The following is a 19,242-nucleotide window of genomic DNA, read 5'->3' on the forward strand; positions in this document are numbered from 1 at the left end:
ACCTCCTGCAGCACAAATGGACACTGCTGCATGCTGCACTGCAAATGAGATTAAAAAAAAAAAACACAATCAGAATAATAAGACTTGAAGTTGACGGGAAGTTTTGGGAAAGTTCATGCTTCATGCAGACGATTCAGATTTATTTCGAAGACAAGGGTGGAAAGCTACACGCCAACAAATGTCTCGAAACATCTGCAGGATTTCAAATATCTGCCAAAGTTGAGACAAAAAAAAGAAAGTAAAGATCCACACAGTTTTTACTGTATCGGTATCTTCCCATGTGTTATTTGTGCACTTTTGTGGCGCAAATTCCCTGCTGTTCCCTCAGTTGTTGTTTGGGTGTATTCATTAAAATTCCATATACTGGTACCTGTATAATGTATTGAGATACAGTTTTAATTGCTTAATTAATTTAAGACAAGAGCTGTGTATGAAAAAAATGTCTACTTATTGCTGGGCAAAATTCATGGAGCTCAATTATTCATGCGCAATAATTTGAATTGTTTTAACTACTATTGTTACATTATTATTATTACCCTTAAAGCATTCCGCTGCGTATTTTGCTATGTATAATATATAAATGTTATCAATAAAGTTTAATTTAATTTGGGATTCTTTTGCCTCAAGGGCCAATGAAAAAAAATGTAGCTAGTTTGTTTGACAGGAACCGAGAATAAACAGTAAACGATTCTGTAAAAAATATGAAACAATTTATTTATATTTATATTATATTCATTATCGAATCACATCGTTTTGACTAGACTAGTAAGTATATAGATGGATGTGCACATTATAGTAATAAAACGACAAATAGCAACCTCTAGTAGGCGTACGAGATGCAGCCTCACCTGCCCTTAAAAGCAGCCATTGGTCGCCATTGGTCCACTCAAAATGACGCCATCACTTGATCATTCAGTCAAATGTGACTGAATGATCAGAGTGAGCGTCCTGGTTGCTCACTAAACTTAGCTAGCTAGTTAGCCAACTATCTTATATACTGTACATATTTAGTAGGGATGAGCGAGTACACCGCTATCTGTATCTGTATCTGTTCCCCCTTCTAAATGATTTGTATCCGTATCTGTACTCGGAATGGGCGGGGCATAAGCCGAAAGTGGGTGTGTTTTAACCAGAAATGGGTGGGGCTTAAATCGGTATATTATTTTAATTCTGAAATTAAAATAATTGTGATCTGTAACACTAGTTAGGTTTTAGCAGGGCTGTCAAAAATAGTGCCTTAACTAATTTATTTCATTAATTACATTATTTTTTTTGCGTATTTAAGGCATACAATCATGGCAAGCCACTGCTCTCTGTTATGACGACAGACAGCTGCACAGTGTAGCTCCCCACAGTCTGTCGCTCCTTTATAACTTTATTCTGACCTGAACACATCAACAGCAGTGCAATTCAAACACCATACATGTATTTCCAACTCAAAAACAAACAGACAGACCGCGAGATGCTTTCATGGACACTCCGAACATTACATCAACGTCTTTATTATGCGTGTTTGTGTGGTGTAAATCGGGTCACCAACACGGGGCTCGCGGCCTCCAGGTGGCCCCTAAAGAACACATGAGTCGCCCGCCAAACTGTTCTGAAGATAACTCAAATAGTACCACTTACCTGTGAGCTGAATCTAATTTTTTTGGTTGCTATTCTTGTTTAAATCACACTTACATGTAAACTGGAAATGACAACTATACTAAAAAAACACTTTAAAAAATGTACAAAAGACTGTTTTAGTAGTACACATTCTCTTTTGTTCCTTTAAGTTCACATGTGATTAAACGTATCTCCCAATTACGACGCGAGATGGCACACGAATGCACCGGGGCATCCCCGGAGCTTTGAGAGTTGTTGTCGTAACTCGGACCTTGTTTTTGATGTTCGACTAACAGTGTGAATCTTTAAACGTGAGTAACCTGGTTATTTGTCATTCATTTAATGCTAGACGCTGTTTGCACCGTGATATTGTGTTGTTGTGTGCCTTAAGCATCCAGCCGCCGAGCTGGTCACTAACTGCTGAGCTAAGTTAGCCGCGTCAGCATTGCCACCAATTAATTATACTGTTAGCATGTTATTTCAATGTGTCTAGTGTACTGCTGATAGCTGAGATGTTATGTTGCTGTGCATTTGTGTACATGTGTATGGAGGGGCGCTCGCTGTGTGTGACTGTCAATCACAGAGCGTGAAGAGTGAATACATAATCAGGATTTTCAGTTATCACAATTAGGATAATGACGAGCTAGACTCGTTTCATGCCCGTACTCGGCAAAAATGCATTATCCGTAACGGATACTCCTCTACAACTTAACAATGCGTTTTTTAAAAATGATTATTGTTGTGGCTGTAGTTTACAGTGTACATTGAGAGGTGTTTCTAATATTTTGACTCTGTCATTTAGCTAAATGAGGTTATCAAAATATTAGAAACGTCTTTCAGCGTGATGCCGTGTAGGTTTTCAACAACAATAACGTATTGTTAAATTAATACTTGACCTAATTATCTTTGTAAACACACAGTTGTTTCTGCTTTTGTAGTAAGGTGCAGTCACACTTCTCATTTTTGTTCCGGTTAAAACAGACTAGAGTCTGTTTGCTCTTCTAGTACGGTTTGTTTGGTCAAGTGTGAACACAATCCAGGCTCAAACTTCGGTGTTTCGGTGCACCTGCTGGTGGACTCTATCCTTGCGTGAGGCAAGTGTGAACGCCAACTGCACCAACGGTCCAAAACAGCGGATATGATGTCACCAAATGTAAGCGTAACCAGGTGATGCATAGCCACACCCAACAGGAAGCTGAGTGAAAATCAAATACATACCAGACTGCACTAAAATAACCACCAAGTATCTTTTAAAATTTTTGGTTAGAACAGAACCTAAGTATGAACACATCCTTACATTGTGTAGGAATACCTAATGAAGTTTATTGCCATCCCTTCCATGGTGGAACCAGAGTGATGGTTTTCGGCTTCAGAGCCATTGATGCTGCTCAGAGCTCTTCCTTTAGTCCAAAACACACATACATAATCCAAATCAGAGCCAAACTAAGCTTTCCCAAAGTGTCCCCCCTCTGAATAGTGCGACGCTATGACAACAGTGCGCCCATTGCGGCGCAGAGACGCAGACAGTCCACACTGTCCAGCTGTTGACATTTCACAGGGACAGCGTCGCACAACTTTCTCACACCATTAAACAAATAAGAGCCCGCCGAAGATAATGTCAACAGATGAGTGTTATGCAATACATTGATAGCTCCTGTTCCCACTCGTCACGTGGTCTGCCTGCGTGGTCCTCACTGCAAATGTTGTTTCCTTTGAGACGGAGAAAGACTTCAAAGTGCATGATGGGGAAGTGTTTTTTTAATTAAGGGGAAAACACCATCCACTGTGCATCACAATATCTGTGTACATTAACTGAAAAAAGGTCAAACTTGTAGAAACACTCTCCTTGCATTCAAATTGATGGACAACTGAAATGTGTGTTTACACAGATTCGGTCATCATGTACGTATAAGTTGTTGTTTGAAAACGTTTAAGAAAGTTGCATGGCTCCCCAACGAGATAGCAAAAACAAAAGGGGGCTTAGGCCAGAGACTTGAGGGACTCCATTTTTAAATGTAGTTTAAGATTGCTGGTCAGAATTAATAGTTGCTGTCGTCACGATACAGACTTGTGCATTATAAAACGTATAATATGAGCAAAAGCGTATTTCGTGTTGCATTAAATAATTTATTTGATATTTGTATGCATCTGTTACTAGTAGCAATAATGGCAGGGGGCCAAGACCAGAGCCATGGGGTGTTCCCTTACTGTAAATGTGTACTGTAAATTTTTTTTTTTTCTAAGCATTCTGCGTTATACACTATGAAATGCTGCTGCTTGGCTTCCAGAAGGTTGGCAGACCTGCCAACATGTACACATTTTTCATACTTGGCACAAGTTTTGACCCTTGAATACACATGTACACTTCGCTGCTCTGAGGTATGTATTTTGTTGCATTTTGCCGGTTTCAGTTTGGAGTTCAGTCTCTGAAACCTGTGTCAAGGCGCCAGTCTACACTAAATTGGCATGCTGAGTCCTCCCCTTGCAAACCCCATGCAGCTCGACCTGCACCTCCAAAAAAAATTGGACCTCGAGGACCATAAAGCCTGTGATTGGTCGGCTTGTCCAACATTATTTTCTGTGTGGTAATTACCACTGTTCGCTCGCAAAAAAGACGCTAATAAGCTACATAGTCATGAGAGTTGTGGTTGCTCACAGAGTTGACGTCACCTTAAGATGCCTGCCTAAGCTTGAAGCTCTGTAGGGCTCATGAAACTAAAACCAACATTAGCCTCTAAAGGTTTAAATCAAACATCTGGTCATTGGGACTTGAGCTGTTTTTATTATGGGTCTAAAAGCATAAAGGATATATTTCAAACAACACCAATTAATGGTTATTTGCAGCCAGTTTCAGCATAGCCATGATTGAGAGGTCAGACCATTGGACCATGGGGGGGGGGGGGTCTTCATTTCTAGCTGACTCAAGTCTTTTTCCTCAGGCATCTGTATCTGTCTCACTCAAATCTATGGGAAGCCATCCATCGAGCCACACAGATGGTTTGGCAAATAAGAGCCATGAGGGCTGTTCAGTGGTGGGTCTGTGCTTTGTGGGCACACAGATGGAGACGACCGGGCTGAAAAAGCTTCTCGCTGTGGCCGTCTGATCCATAAATGGCACAGATGGCTTTGTGAGCGACTTGCTTACATTTGATGCTAGTGAAAAGGGGGGCGACAATGTCTGTCAGTCTCTTACAGGTGGGCGTCATTCCACCTGGGAATGTACATAGGGTGAACATTTGTGTAAAAAGGGAACTTTAAAGGTGCGTTCACGCTTGTCACGTGGGTTCAGTTAAAATGAACTCCGCTAATATGATTTGTTTGGTCAAGTGCGAACCAAAGAAGTGGAAGGAGACCGCTTGAGAGATGGGTCTTGATGCGCTTGTGTTCAAATGTGAACGCTGCATGGACCAGTGTTAACATGACAGGAAAAAAGCGTGCGCAAATGACAAATACGTAAGAGACAATGCAGTGAAAGTGCTGTCTCTCTGCTCTCTATTAAAGTATATTTTAGAAGCATTTGGTGAATTCTAAACTTGTAAGAATAGCAGAACACTGTATCATCAAAATAAGCTACGTATTCAACCCAGCAGACTGCATTTGGGTTTGGAATATCTGCGTTATGTCACGTAATCTGTCACAAAAGCTCCCCAATCAAGTCATTGCTTTATGCATATGTTGTTTACTGCGCAACCTTTGGTCCCGTGATAAAAATGCCGGTGTGAAACACACGAAAGTGTGCACCAAGTATATTTCTTTGTTTTGTGATTTTTGAGGGTCTGTGAAAGTGACATGAATCCTGTGTGTGTGCGTGTGCAGGAGGAGGATGGCTGCGTGCAGAGAGGACAGTTGACTTTGCTGGTGGTGTTTAGGCAAGGTTTGGCCGACCGTGGTCTGTTTTGTTTTTGCAATAAAGAGGTTGTTGATGGACCACCTCCTCGTAGTACTTACAATGAGTTGACGTTACAAGGCGATATTTATCCTTAATGTTGGTCGAGACAGTCACACGATTGAATGGAGTGCGGCCAATATTGAGCACATAGTGTATTACTCCACAGCGCATCGCGCTGGAACTCATTCTCAAGCGAGTCTCATGTTTACGGACCAAAATTACATTTTTAATTGTTTTATGGGAGTGCGCTTGTAACCATTAAACGCCGTAACACGGAACACCATAAACAGAGGACCACCTGCAACAAACCACAAGTCTGCATTCACGGCTAAAATGATAAAACATGTGAGGCATATTTTTCTCCAAAATTCCGCAACATAAGGTCCGCAACTCCTCAAAACCTAGCATTTTTGTGGAACTGGGCATTCTTGAATGCTAGAACAATAGACTCATTTACCCTCAGTTGGGGGAATGATTCAACTATGTGTCAGCTGGGGGTCGGAAACTGGTCTCATGGGAAGCGTGGGGGAAAGCTGTTAGTTGCATTAAATGTGTGATGGTGTCACTGGTACAGAAAGAAGAATAGCTGCTGTACTTAATGCTTCCCTATTGTGCCATTATCTGCACAGCATTTATGTTTTACAGGGTTGATGACACAAACAGTCCACCCTCAAATTCCTTGGCATCTTTCACACGAAGATGACGATTTGGAAAAGTACTGAGAAAGTGTAATAATAGGGAAATAGCCTGTACGCTAAGTTTAACTACGTTAGTTTTCAACTCATACAGTATACAGTAGAGTGCGAGCATAGTGCAGTGCTCTGTTCAGGTTTGTTTGTGTAGCTTCTGCAGGTTTTGTTGATTCTGCAGATTAAATTTAGCTGAAGGACTCCAAGGTGTTTTAAATGGCGTGCTACAAGCTGCTGACGAGATTTAAAGATGTGGTGTCCAATTCCAGGGTTTTGAACTTGAACTGCTTCAGCTTGCTTAACATATTGGATATATGAGATATTGTATAGTTAACCAGTTAGCATTCTAACATGAGGCAATGAAATCAGCACAGTTTGCTGGTTATCGCCATTACAACATTGGTTCTCTTGCTGCTGTTTTTTCGCAATACTGTATACTTGTTAATAAATGACCGTGTGGACAAAGAGAGGTGATTTATGAGATTGTTGTTTGTATTTGAGATGCTAAAGGCTAGTGCAACTTCAAAAGTGAGCGTTTGAGCACCGCTTCTCTCATAAGTGGAACAAAAAAGTGAGGGAGATGATACATTTTTCTCATGTTTGGTGCTCATAAACAGGTGTTAGCGATACATAGTACTGGGACCTTGGAATTATTTACATTACAGCATTTTACTTTTTTGTACACTGGTGTGGCGGCTAAGAATGTTAATGTCAGTTCAAACATTGCTTGGACACTTGGTAAAAGCAGGGCTCCAGACTTCGACTAAACGGTCGCATTTTGTGACTAAATCAACTTGCGCACGTGTGACCAGATAAACATACGTGTCCCATATTGAGCTGACAAGGGACGCACTTTGTCCTTTATTGCCGTGAGAATGAAAAATGCATCAAATGTGGAGTCAGCTTGTCACAGACAAGAGTACTCAATCAACCTTTGTGTAGCCTATATAGCCTATAGCTGTTTATGTAACATGTAAAAAAACAGCCAAAAAATAATCACGTAATATGGAAATGTTTTTAATGCCTTTATTACATATTAGTTTAAACAATTTCATTTTGCCAAGTCACCTCTGCAGAAGGTGTGGAGAAATAATCACAGAAGTTGTCTCTTTCGCTATGGATGCGAGCATGTCACTCACCGCCGTCACTGGCCACACAGCCGCTCGTCGCCTCGCATGTGCAGGGTTTTTTTATGCGTTCGCGATGAGTTTCGCCAGTCGCGGCCATTTGTGGCCCCCCTGTGTGCCTATCAATGCCAACGTGTGTGATCGTTCAAATTTCAATCTCATTGCCGATCAAGTTTTGTGGCCTTCCTTTACAGACTTTGCCTGGCTGTCAGCTGGCTAGCGAGCTAGTTTTACGCCCAGTCCCTGGTCTTTGGACTCCAAATGTGACTTTTACCACAGTGACATCTGTCCTTAAAACAAACAAGCAATGTGGTTAGTTCTCAAGAAAATACTCAAGAAGGCATGATGATAAATTGCCTTCAGGTGTTCACTGGTGGCTCCACCTCTGCAGCACAAGCAGTGCACTGCAACACGCGGCAGACAGGCGGCAGCAGAACAGCAAAAACAGAACACGACAGATGTGATGACAGACTGGTGGTTTCTGGTCTAAGGTAAACATTGAAGGAGTGATAAATATTTCATTTTAAGATGTATATGATGCCACCAAAGAGGCCCTCTGGGCCAGAAACAGGCTGGTTAGAGAAGGCAGTTGCCATTTTTTGCTGTTGTAGTATGCATCAGTAATACAGTGAAAATGAGAGGAAATGTGAATATTTACTTTGTAAGTTGATTTCGGCGTGCGCCCTTAAATTTTCTGCTTGCGCTCCTCAAATTATAAGTTAGGGGCCACTGTGCTCCTATTAAAAAAATGTCTGCAACCCTGTAAAGGGTCTACAATGGACATAGCTTGACCCAGAAATAGATTTGTTATTTCTATTATTGTTGCCAATGATAATATGTAATATCCTGTTCCTGTACAAGAGATTGAGGCTTTAAAAATGAGTTTAAAAAGTGATATAGGTTGATTGAGGTATTCATTGAACTATATGTTTATTACTGGGATTATATTTTGCATGAAGCTCTTCACTAGTTCTGATTGCATTGTGTGTACCTGGTGTACCTAATGAAGTGACCAGATAAAACCGTGTGTTCAAATGTACATAAACGATGCAAGGCTGTCATCTACTGGCCTTTGTTGGCAATGAGCACTTTTTGCTTTTAAATCACCAGCTCCAGTTGCCCTTATAAACCCCAGCTGACCTTATTTTGGCAAAGACTCATGAATAGTCTGCCACCTAATGGCCACCCTAGAAATAAAAACACTTGTACAGTAGTGTGGATTGCATTGGCCAAAAGGGGGCGGTATTACACCGTTCTTTCTCCATCCTGACCCGACATAACCCCAATTTTGATGGACTGGTGAGTCTCAAGGATTCTAAATTTCTAAGACAACGTTTAAAAACAACTTTATATAGAATTAAAATAATAAGTGGACCTAATGTCTGTCTAAGTGAACTGTTACAAGTGAATTTGTTTATATTTCATATCATTCATCTATTGAAAGGTGAGTTTATACAACAATGTTATTTTTCTTGTGACTATTACCCAGTGAATGAAGAACTATTCAATAATACACAAGATGACAAAAAAGCATAATGCACTTGCAGATTTTTCAGATTTGTACTGTTTTTGGTGCTTTAGCATCTATCATATGATATGAATGGGCACACTGATGTCAGTGTAATCAATAATTTTTTTTGCTTAAATGCTTTGACAAGATGAAACTTGTCTTTATGCCTCCCTTCAAGCCAAGAAGATGGGATGTTTTATGACTTGTAGTTGTGCACATACACATTGCTGGAGTGTTCTCAGGGAGCTTCGGGTCGACTAAATGGTGAATGGCAGTCATGAGGGCTCCAAGCCGTCCGCTGGTTTCTCTTGAAGATTTATCTCTTCACTCTGTGCACCCCTGCATTGCCCCGGCTCTCCTCTCAGTTGCCTCTCCAGCCGCCACCCCCCCACCTTTTTTTTCCTAAGGGGCCTACTGTCAACTTTGACCCGCACAAAGAGCTTGTTATAAATGCCTGTGTAATCCCCGTGTCTATGTTTGCGAGTGTACTGCGGGGAGATTTAAAAAGAAAAAAGAAAAAGGAAGAGCCTCTGACTGGTCCGAACCTTTGGGAGCTCCAACTGCGTCCTGAATGAAGACAGATGATCCGGGGTGGTCTGACACTCTGACTCACTGAGATCCACACCACAGACATGCCTGTCTCTTCCCCTCAAACCCTGATGTTCACCCCAGCATGGAATGCAAAGGAATGCTCTCCAGTTCTCATGGCTAACGACCCGGGAAAGGAACCAACTTGCCCAAGAGGGACGCGGGAATGTGCTCACACGTGTTGCCGAGCCCCATATTGAACGTTAGCTTCTATGAGCGCTCATTCTAAAGTAGGAAGACGCCTGGCGTTGCGTAAGTGTGCAAAGCAAATATTGTAAATGCTCTCGTAATAGCCCTAAAGAGGACGGGATGTTAATTGGAAGCAGGTGATAATTGGAGAGAGGCTGTTATTTCTAAACTATGAAAACTCGTTATATACAGTTTAATATCTTATAGGGTGTGTCCTAATCCGATATTGATATTGGTCCGATATCAGCCAAAAAAGGGTATCGGATTATATCGGCCTGCATCTAAAATCTCCGATATTAGCTCTCTGATACAAGCAGTCCAGACTTCGCACCAGCACTTTCTTTTCAGCATGTAGAACCCATGTGATCACAACAACAGCGTGTGCTATTGTGTTTAGCAAGGAAAGGAGTAGGAGTGATGTCAGCCGTGTGGTTGTGTTTTTCTTTAAAGCCTGAAAAAGACGTTGCAGCTCAGTGCCCAATTTTTTAGGTTTTAAATTTGATAAGTTTCCCGTGGTGGTACAGAACCCAGCAGTTTTAATACGACCAATCTCATTGTGCATTCGAAGAATGATTTTCACAACACCACGGCTTCCTGAAACATCCACGGCTGTTTGACACGTTTGCAATGTGTGAGAAACTCCCACGCGACAGCAAAATCAGACATTTTAAAGTGCAAGCAGAGGTAGATAATGCTGCTGGATGCTGACCACTTATTATGCTTCAGACACAGCTACTGCCATCTTGTACACTTGATGAAAAATACATCGAGAGATTGCTAATTAGAAGCCCCTGCTTTTGCAACCCACGGACCCGCCCAATACAGGAGACTTGAGCAGAGGCAATTTTTCTGTAGGACTTTAATGGTAACAAAATATACTTTGTTCCAGAGTCAAACTGTCGAAATCTTAAAAGTCATTGAAGTGTAAAAATAGGTTAAACACGGTTAATATTACATAATCATCCACAAAGTTAATCCTTGTACCATCGCTGAACTGAGGTATAGTGTGGTGCGCTGAGGTCGTCCATGAACTTCAAAGTTTTGTGCTCCGTACCCAGAAAACTTTTTTGACAGCCAGAAATCAAATACCACTGCTTAGTTGACCTATGTGCTTTGCATTTTTAGCCTTCAGGACGCACACCAAGATATGGGTTTGCATGTGTGTCATCCCAAGTGGTGGTGAAGGTTTCTTAAAACTAATCTCTATCTAAACTGCCCTGTTAAGCTTTTTGTTGTGAATGGAGGGGGGAGGTGAGGAGATGTCACAGATAAGATGAGTGAATACATTATCAGCCTTCGGTGTCGACTGGTTGTCAGTATGGTGGTAAGGAATGCAGGCTGGCGCTGTGGCTGCTGAGGCATAATAAACCGACACACTTGTCAGCCACACATGTCCACTAATGTGAGGTATGAGTAGACCAAATTCACTTTTAACCCTCAGAAAGCCAGTATTTTTTCAAAGCTCCGAATAATGTTTTAAGTAGCACCCTTGTAGAGCACAGTAAATGGTGTTCCATTTTTCTGCATGCTTTGAAAGGGGAAAGAGCAGCACCATCTGGTGGACATTGAAAGCCTGTATTCCAAATAGAGATCGCAACATAAAGGACTGCATTAGTTTTAGTCATTCACTCCACAGTAACACACTGGTGGTAGTAATGTACATTTGAAGCTGCAGCTGCCCTGGGTTACACTGATGAAAACGTAGCTGACCACCACCAACCATTCATTCTCATTGAGACACCAGTGTGGGCTGCAATGAAGGCAAGGTGTGTGAAGTTTTTTGCCACAAGGACACAGCAGCAGTGGGATGGAGGAAGTAGGGTTTCAACCGCTAACTCTCCGGATTCTGGACGACCTGCTTTACCTTCTGAGCCAGTCAGCCAAAGTTAAGATAAATGTAGGATCAAAAGTGCCATTCTCAATGGGGCATTTTTTGGTTGCTGGGAACAAATGTATCGCTGTCATTTAAGGAACAGCGATGACAATTCCAATTGGTATTTTTAAAAATGAATATCCTCTGGCAAATATGACTTAGCATAAATGCTGTAATTCTAGCCAGGGACATTTTTTTCCCTAAAGTGCAAAGAGAAGAGCGTTAATTGGAGAAAGGCTGTGTATTTACGAAATGTGAGAAGTTCAGATTTTAACTGTTATAATGATTGGGAGTGCATGACAAAGTGGAAAGGAAAATGTTGCTCTCTTTGGCCACACGTCATTCATGAGCAAGTACATTGCACAACACAGCAGCAAATAGAACCAATGTAGTAATAGCGGTAAAGGGCAGACTAAAAAGCCAGCATTAATAGCACTGATGAGTTCAATGTAAACAACAGTATGGCAAGTGTAACACAGATAGGTTTCACACCAACTGCTGAGAAGGACAACCAACATTTTAAAATGCATGCAGAGGTAGAGGTAGCTGCTGGATGCTGACCACTCATGATTAGGCATGGGCCAGTATGATATTCTGGCGGTATGATAACCTTGGGCAAAAATATCACGGTTTGAGGGTTCACGGTATTATAATTACAGCTGTAAAATTTGTTATTTTGAAATATCTTTATTGAAAAGAAAAAAAAGGCAAGTCAAAACTGTCATTTTTAAACCAAGTAATAGAGTACGATGAAAGTGGAACATATGTATTTAAAATCCATCCATCCATTTTCTATGCCACTTATCATTAGGGTCACGGGTATGCTGGAGCCTATCGCAGCTGACTTTGGGCGAGAGGCGGGGTACACCCTGGACTGGTCGCCAGCCAATCGCAGGGCACATAGAGACAAACAACCATTCACACTCACATTCACACCTATGGGCAATTCAGAGTCACCAATTAACCTAACATGCATGTTTTTGCAATGTGGGAGGAAACCGGAGTACCCGGAGAAAACCCACGCACGCACGGAGAGAACATGCAAACTCCACACAGAGATGCCCAATGGAGATTTGAACCCAGATCTTCCCGATCTCCTGACTGTGTGGCCAACATGCTAACCACTAGGCCACCGTGCGGCCCAGTATGTAAAATAAATTACAAAAAAATGACCGAATGCTTTCTAAATAAATAAAATGCAGTTGTCAATGCAGTCTTCTGTGGCTAATCCTGCAACACAAGTCACAACACAACAGATATTTTCTTTGTAAAAAAAAAAAAAAAAAGAAAAAAAAAGTGCAAATGCAAATAAATGCAATCAAGTGACCCAAGAAGGTTACAACATAAACATTTTGTTTTAAACTCGTTAAGTTACTTCATTATTTCATAGTGGCAGGTCACACTTTTCCACAGACTTCCATTCCCGGGTCATGTGATTGTTGTTAGCAACTGAGACGTTGTTAAATGGTTGTTGCTTGTTGTTCAGTGGAGCGTAAACGCTCTATACCACTTATCCTCCACTCCTGGCTCCTTCTCAATCAGATCTCCATATTTGGTGACCCTCGATGTGAGTAATACGTCGACCGGCAACAGCGCGGCCGTACCGGCGCCGCTAAATGCTAACGAGGAAGCTAACAACGCCTGTGCTGTCTATGCCCGACGTATGGCAACACAGCATACGTCTGTGGTTTCAACACATCAAAGCCCAGTTTCGACTGCGAGGAACAACACAGGGACTCTGGACCTCCACTTTCTCTCATATTGTGGAAACGGTATGACGCAACATTTTAGTGATTTTGAAACTGTGGCTTTTTCATACCGTGGTATACCTTGAAACCAGTAACCGGCCCAAGCCTACTCATGATGCTTCAAATGAAGCTACTGCCATCTTGCGGAGTACATTATCAGGAGATTGCCACAACTATTGCCAGCCATGTTTTTTGACCCGGTGCTAATTAGAGACCCTGTCAATTATTTGCTTTTGTAGGCCACGCACCCGCCGACTACAGGGGAGTTGAATTGAATAGAGGTGCTAATTGGAACATTTACGGTATATCAGCACAGCCAACATGTCTTGAAAATAAGAAAGTGACTGCCTCTGTAATCTTTTACAGGTTAACTACACTCCATATTATTCACCACTAGGTTATTTGTCGGCTATTAGCACAGCTAGACGTCCAAATGATGGCAAATGTACGCTGTGATTGGCTGGGTTTCCAGATGATGCCTTCAAGAACTGCAAGCAGGCACCCCAGGTCAAGGGTCAAGTTACCAATTTGGCCTCCAGACTCTCCACACGTGGAATCCTTCCCACTCAGCGCACTTCAGAGGGCAAACCGAGCCTATCATGACCTGACAATGCTGTTTAGCACGGTAGGGGGGACTCACACGAGGTTCATAACCCAAACTGGTATTTTCTCTTCGGAAAAAACAAGATTGGAACAAATCTAGGTTGATTCCCTCACCCCCACCCCCGTTTCTCTTTGTTTATACGCCTTGTTGCGCCTCTCTCACCCGTCCCATCCTTACTGCACGTATCATGTGGAATGTCAGTCCCATCCACCTAAGTGTCACTGAAGAATGTTCCATCATTTAAATGGGGGAGAATGCTGGGCTAATATATAACCAATTACACTGGTCACATTTCCTGTGTCCTCCTTTGAGCTCTCTGCGGGCTCAAAGTGCCAATCAGGCCTGGAATGCCAGAACATGGCTCTTATTTGCCAGGGGTCAGCGCACCAGTAACCTCGCATTCTAAAGGACCATTGTTCCCAGGGGCAGAAAAACCGCGAGAGACGCGCGCGCACACATACGCACACACACACACACATACACACAACCTGTGGCCCCCAGAGATCCCACATCAAGGGCCCGCTCTGTTTAAACAGCATCCGCCTGCACCGCCACCCGCCATGAGAGGGATTAAACAAGGTGTGTGTCTGTGTGCATGCCCGTGTGTGTGCGTGCTTATGCGTGCTAAATAAAAAGCCACGTTTAGGGCTTGTTTAGACAGGTATTAGACTCATTTCCTAAATCCTACATTTGCCTTTCTCACATGACACCTCTGCTTTTTGGGCTCATTTGTTCCTTTTGTTTCAATTTTTTGAGCATTCTTTACATGTCAGGCATTGAGCTTCAGGCAGGAGTAAGGAATAATTGTTTTGTGCTCATGGGCTTACCTCATTACAGTTGCAAATTGTCAGCTTCCAGGTTAATATGTCTTCAAAAATGTGCTAATCATTTTAGCGTACACAACACATGCTCTTATTGTGCCTGGCATCAAGTCAATTTTGTTTTTATTTAGATAGCACCAATTCACAAAAGATGTTATCGCAAGACACTTGACATGAAATACTTGGCATCCCCATCAGCAGTGTAGTGCATCAAAAGTGACTTACCACCCCCACTTCATCCCAAGAGCCAAATTCTGGTCAGATTTTGGTGATGAGGACCGTACTGTAGTTCTGGTTAGTTGGTGGGGCCACTTAAGTGAAGAGTTTGGCTTCTCGAAAACAATGTGTTCAAAAGAGTGACATATTTGCATCCCAAAAATGCCTCCTTGAAAAAAATCACACCTCACAATCTTCATCCATTCATACACAGCAATGGACAGGCGACAGCGCACAGTGCGCTGTGATACAACTGGAGAGAAAGTAACGCAGAGCTATTGTGAGGTCTGATTTTTTCGAGGAGGCAAATGTATCGCTCTTTTGAACGCATATTGTTTTGAGAAGCCAAACTCTTTACTTGAGTGGTGCCACCAGCTAACCAGAACTACGTTCCTCATCACCGAAATCCAACCAGAACTCGGCCGAGGGGATGAAGTAGGGGGTAAGTCACTGTTGATGCTCTACACTGATGATGGGGATGTCATACAACTTCCAAACTATCCCTTCAACTGCAGTAATACCTCGATAATGCCACTCGGTGACAGTATCCCTCTGTCAGCCATCTTTATAGAGTTCAAAGTAGTTTTACTTTATTTTGGTTTTATTATTCACTCAGTGGTTAACTCCTCTGTACATAGCTAGGGAAGTTATAATGCTTGTTTAAACATTGTGTGTATGCTTGATAAAGGTTATATGATAATGTGGCTTTACAGAATTTCCCATTGAAAAATTAGTTTTAAAAGTCAAACACTGTCACAGAATTGATTGTATTCGACTTTAGAGTGTCCACTGTGTTATAGCCTGCTAAAGTAACGGATCCGAGGTTACCATGGCAACAGAGATGCCGTACGCCTGAGAATACAAGATGGCGTGTCATCAAGAAGATTGTGGATTTTTTAAGGTAAAGTGTTACATATTGTCGCTTTAAGTGAGGATAGTTGATGTTGATTTTATTGCATGTCTGTGTGCTTGGCGCTTGGGGGAAGAATAGCAGCAAAAGGAAGCTTGAATAAACAGCGGCAGCTTTCAGAGACTGTTTTGGTTCGCTTCCAAGCCGAGCGCATTAGGGGCAGATAGACAGTTGGACGATTTGAATGAGCCCTTGTCATCGCAGTTTGTGTATGTACGAGGTGTATCAGAAAAGTTCCAGGACTATTGATGTTGATTGCGTTCTTTGATGTGAGAGGCATAGTCAGTCCACTGAGGGTACTTGCCACAGGGCCAGATGATCAACCAGCACTTCTATAAAGAGATGCTGCGGCGTTTGCTTTGTTCAGTGCATGAGAAGAGGTGAGAGTTGTGGCATGACAATTCACCATGATAACGTGCCTGCTCACAATGCCCTGAGCATCCGACAGTTCTTGGTCGCGAAGAACATCGTCATGCTGGGGTAACTTCCCACTCACCTTTCCCAAGCTGAAGGGGGGGGGGCCATTTTGAAAATGTGGACCACATCAGATGGCCGTGATGACAGACCTGCGGAGAATCCTTTCAGGAGTGCAGGAAGTCATGGCAAAGAAGGATGGGGAAGTACATTAGACTCCAAGGGATTACTTCGAAGGCGAAAATTTGTATATCTTTTGTGATACCAGCCCTGCAACTTTTCTGACACACCTTGTATGTACAGTATGTATGTTGGACAAAACCCTATTTGTGGGCGCCAAACTTGGGAAAAATCTACAATCTCCCTCACTTGTTTGCTCCCCTTTTGAGAGAAGAGGAGCTGAAGGTGTCACTTTTGAAGTTGTGGCTTTTGATAACGTCACAAAGGAAAAACCTCCTTCTTCATGGACATGATACCACCTCTGACCTGCCCCAAGATAGAGGAGCCTGCCCCATGTATACGAGCACCACTTTGTTCGAAAGCAGGTTTTGCAACACATCTTAAAACTAAAGCTGGAGCTCTGCCAACTATCCGTCAGTCAGCTACAGACATGGAATGGCTAAATCATGCTACAGCGTAGTCACTGAACCAGCCCTTTTCAAGGTGTCTTGATCCCATTACAGTCATCCCTCGTTTATCGCGGTTAATTGGTCCTAGGCCCGACCGCGAAAAGTGAATTTCTGCAAAGTAGTAGGATTCAATATTAATAAATGGAATATTTTCACAGCTAGAACATAGAAAACCTGTTTGACTGTCTAAAAACATTTTTTTAACCATTATTAGAGCCCTGTTAACATGAAATAACACATAACACCGTAGTCATCTTTATACTCATATTACCTAATATCTTAGACATGATAAGCAATAGTAAGACGTATTGTAATAACTCATCGCTAGCATTGGGAAAGGTCCTTGTTGTAGTATCTCAAACGTAATATGGGTCCATCGCGCATAGCATTAAAAAAAAAAAGATCACCATCAGCCTGTCATGCATCCTCACGATTGCAGCAGTTGCAAGAAACACGCAGTGGTTGGTCTCATGTAGGACTTCATTCTCTAACTGCTCACAATAAACAACAGATACTTGGATATAAACCACGCCCACAAGCCGACTGTTGACTGTGAGAGACATGCCCACTAACCTATCACAAGCAGCCTAGACTGACAGTTGGTCTAGACTGACAGTTTCATTAATTAATACATTTTTCAAAAAACGCAATAATGTGAGGGAGCGATATTTGAACCCTGATGTAGCGAGGGATGGCTGTATCGCTCTTCAGCGGTGGCCGAGCGCATGTCTTGCTATTCTCTACCAAAATGCTTAGCGCAGTGTAGAGTGCTGCGTGAGCAACCACAACTCTTACTGACTTGCTATTTAGTGTTCTGTGTGATAGTGGTAGTAGTAGTAGTAGTAGTAGTAATGACAGTGACAATGGTGACTAAGGGGCTGTCCAAATGGGAATGTTTTCAGGTCGAAACGGCAAAGTGTTTTATCGTTTCAGCTTTTTCACCCACACATTTTTAAAAACGGCTTCCAGAGTAGAAAAATCTGTCAGGTTTGCCCTGTCATTTCTGTGTAGACAAACAAACCACTACTTTCTCAAAATATCGATGTCGCCACCCCTCCTCTGTCATGTGACCAGAAGCGAGCATTACCGACAAGCCAACATAATATCTGAATATTTCGGCTGGCATGAATCACCCCAGGCGACATTCTCCTGATATTTTGTTGTTTTAGACTCCAAAATAACTCGCAGAAGGAATTCCACTTCGTCGTAAGTCTAGACAAGCCGGCCAAGCGGGAGACCAGTCGGCTTGTGTTCGTATCCGCGAATGTTCGCTAGTCGGGTGTTCGTAAGTTGGGGACCTAGTGTATTGACTAATCCGACATAGTGTGGATGGGAATTTTTTTCAACCCAGTGTAAAAAAAATCCCAGGAGTGATATGGAGAGGGCCTAAAAGTGACATCCAGTTCATTGTTGGAACTGGATGTGGAACATCAGTCACTTTTATTGTCCTGTACATGTTACTCTGAAACAACTCCAGGGTTTCCGCTACCTGTAATGGATCGTGCCGGGGAGCCACGGCTCAGTAAATGCCGCCACACCTTGGAAATGATTTTTATTTTTTTTTTTTACGTGAAAACAATGTTAAGTAATACAGTGTATGGATGGACTTATATGCTACTGCCCATTACGGCGATTGCGAAGGTATTGTTGGTCATATGTCACCTGCATCATTACTATCACTTCGCAGATGTCATGTAACATCAGTCTGCTGACATTAAGCCCCCTTCTGATTTGCTCCTGTGCCGCGGCGGCGGCATAAAAAAAAGTGGAGAACAGATGTCGGCAGGCACACACAGATAATGAAACTTTCATCTTTATTATTCTGATTACGGATAAACTAACTCAGCAGTAAAGTCCCTGTATCCATAACAAAAGTTATCTGTTCACTTGTAGCGGCGACTTATGTAGAAAAAAAGTCTTATTTTGAAAAACATGCACCGGAATCACCTGTCTGCCATGTCGGCACTTGACAGATAAGGAGTGGGACAAAAGGCAGAGAGAAAGGCATTTAAAGTTAATTAATGCTTTTGCTGTTCAAGCCTGTGGAAACAAACCTAATGTTTACATTATAGCCAACAGTAAATTTAAATATTTAAAAAAAAAATCCTGCCACAGCGAAGCAGCAGCGGCACGACAGCGGCGGCAGTCCGCCTCCCATGCAGCCCACCACCACAGCTTCAAAAAATCCGAGGGAAACCCTGAACTCGTATATCATTCATTCATGTAACTGCTCATATTTGCGAATGGCATATTTATTCTCTGAGATGCTCCTCAATTTGCACCATTGTTTTTTTGGCGCTTATGCGGAAGGGGAAAAAAATGGAAATGATGTACTAAAAAAAGCTTTGCAGTTGGCGTTGACACGAGGTTAAAATATTTTGGATGTGCACGCAAAGCTTCACTGGAGGGTTTGCAGGGGGAGGAGCT

General features: G+C 42.4%; 1 long non-coding RNA gene across 1 annotated transcript in view; it reads left to right on the forward strand.

The window, feature by feature from the left end:
* The first annotated feature begins 1,822 nt into the window (after window positions 1-1,822).
* The window catches only part of LOC129187716 (uncharacterized), a 60,266-nt gene continuing 42,846 nt past the window's right edge, over window positions 1,823-19,242 (forward strand). The window contains exon 1 of the long non-coding RNA XR_008572451.1: window positions 1,823-1,919. This is a non-coding gene — a long non-coding RNA (uncharacterized LOC129187716). The remainder of the gene's footprint in view (window positions 1,920-19,242) is intronic.

Source organism: Dunckerocampus dactyliophorus, chromosome 9, assembly GCF_027744805.1.
Source record: "Dunckerocampus dactyliophorus isolate RoL2022-P2 chromosome 9, RoL_Ddac_1.1, whole genome shotgun sequence".
Taxonomy (NCBI): domain Eukaryota; kingdom Metazoa; phylum Chordata; class Actinopteri; order Syngnathiformes; family Syngnathidae; genus Dunckerocampus; species Dunckerocampus dactyliophorus.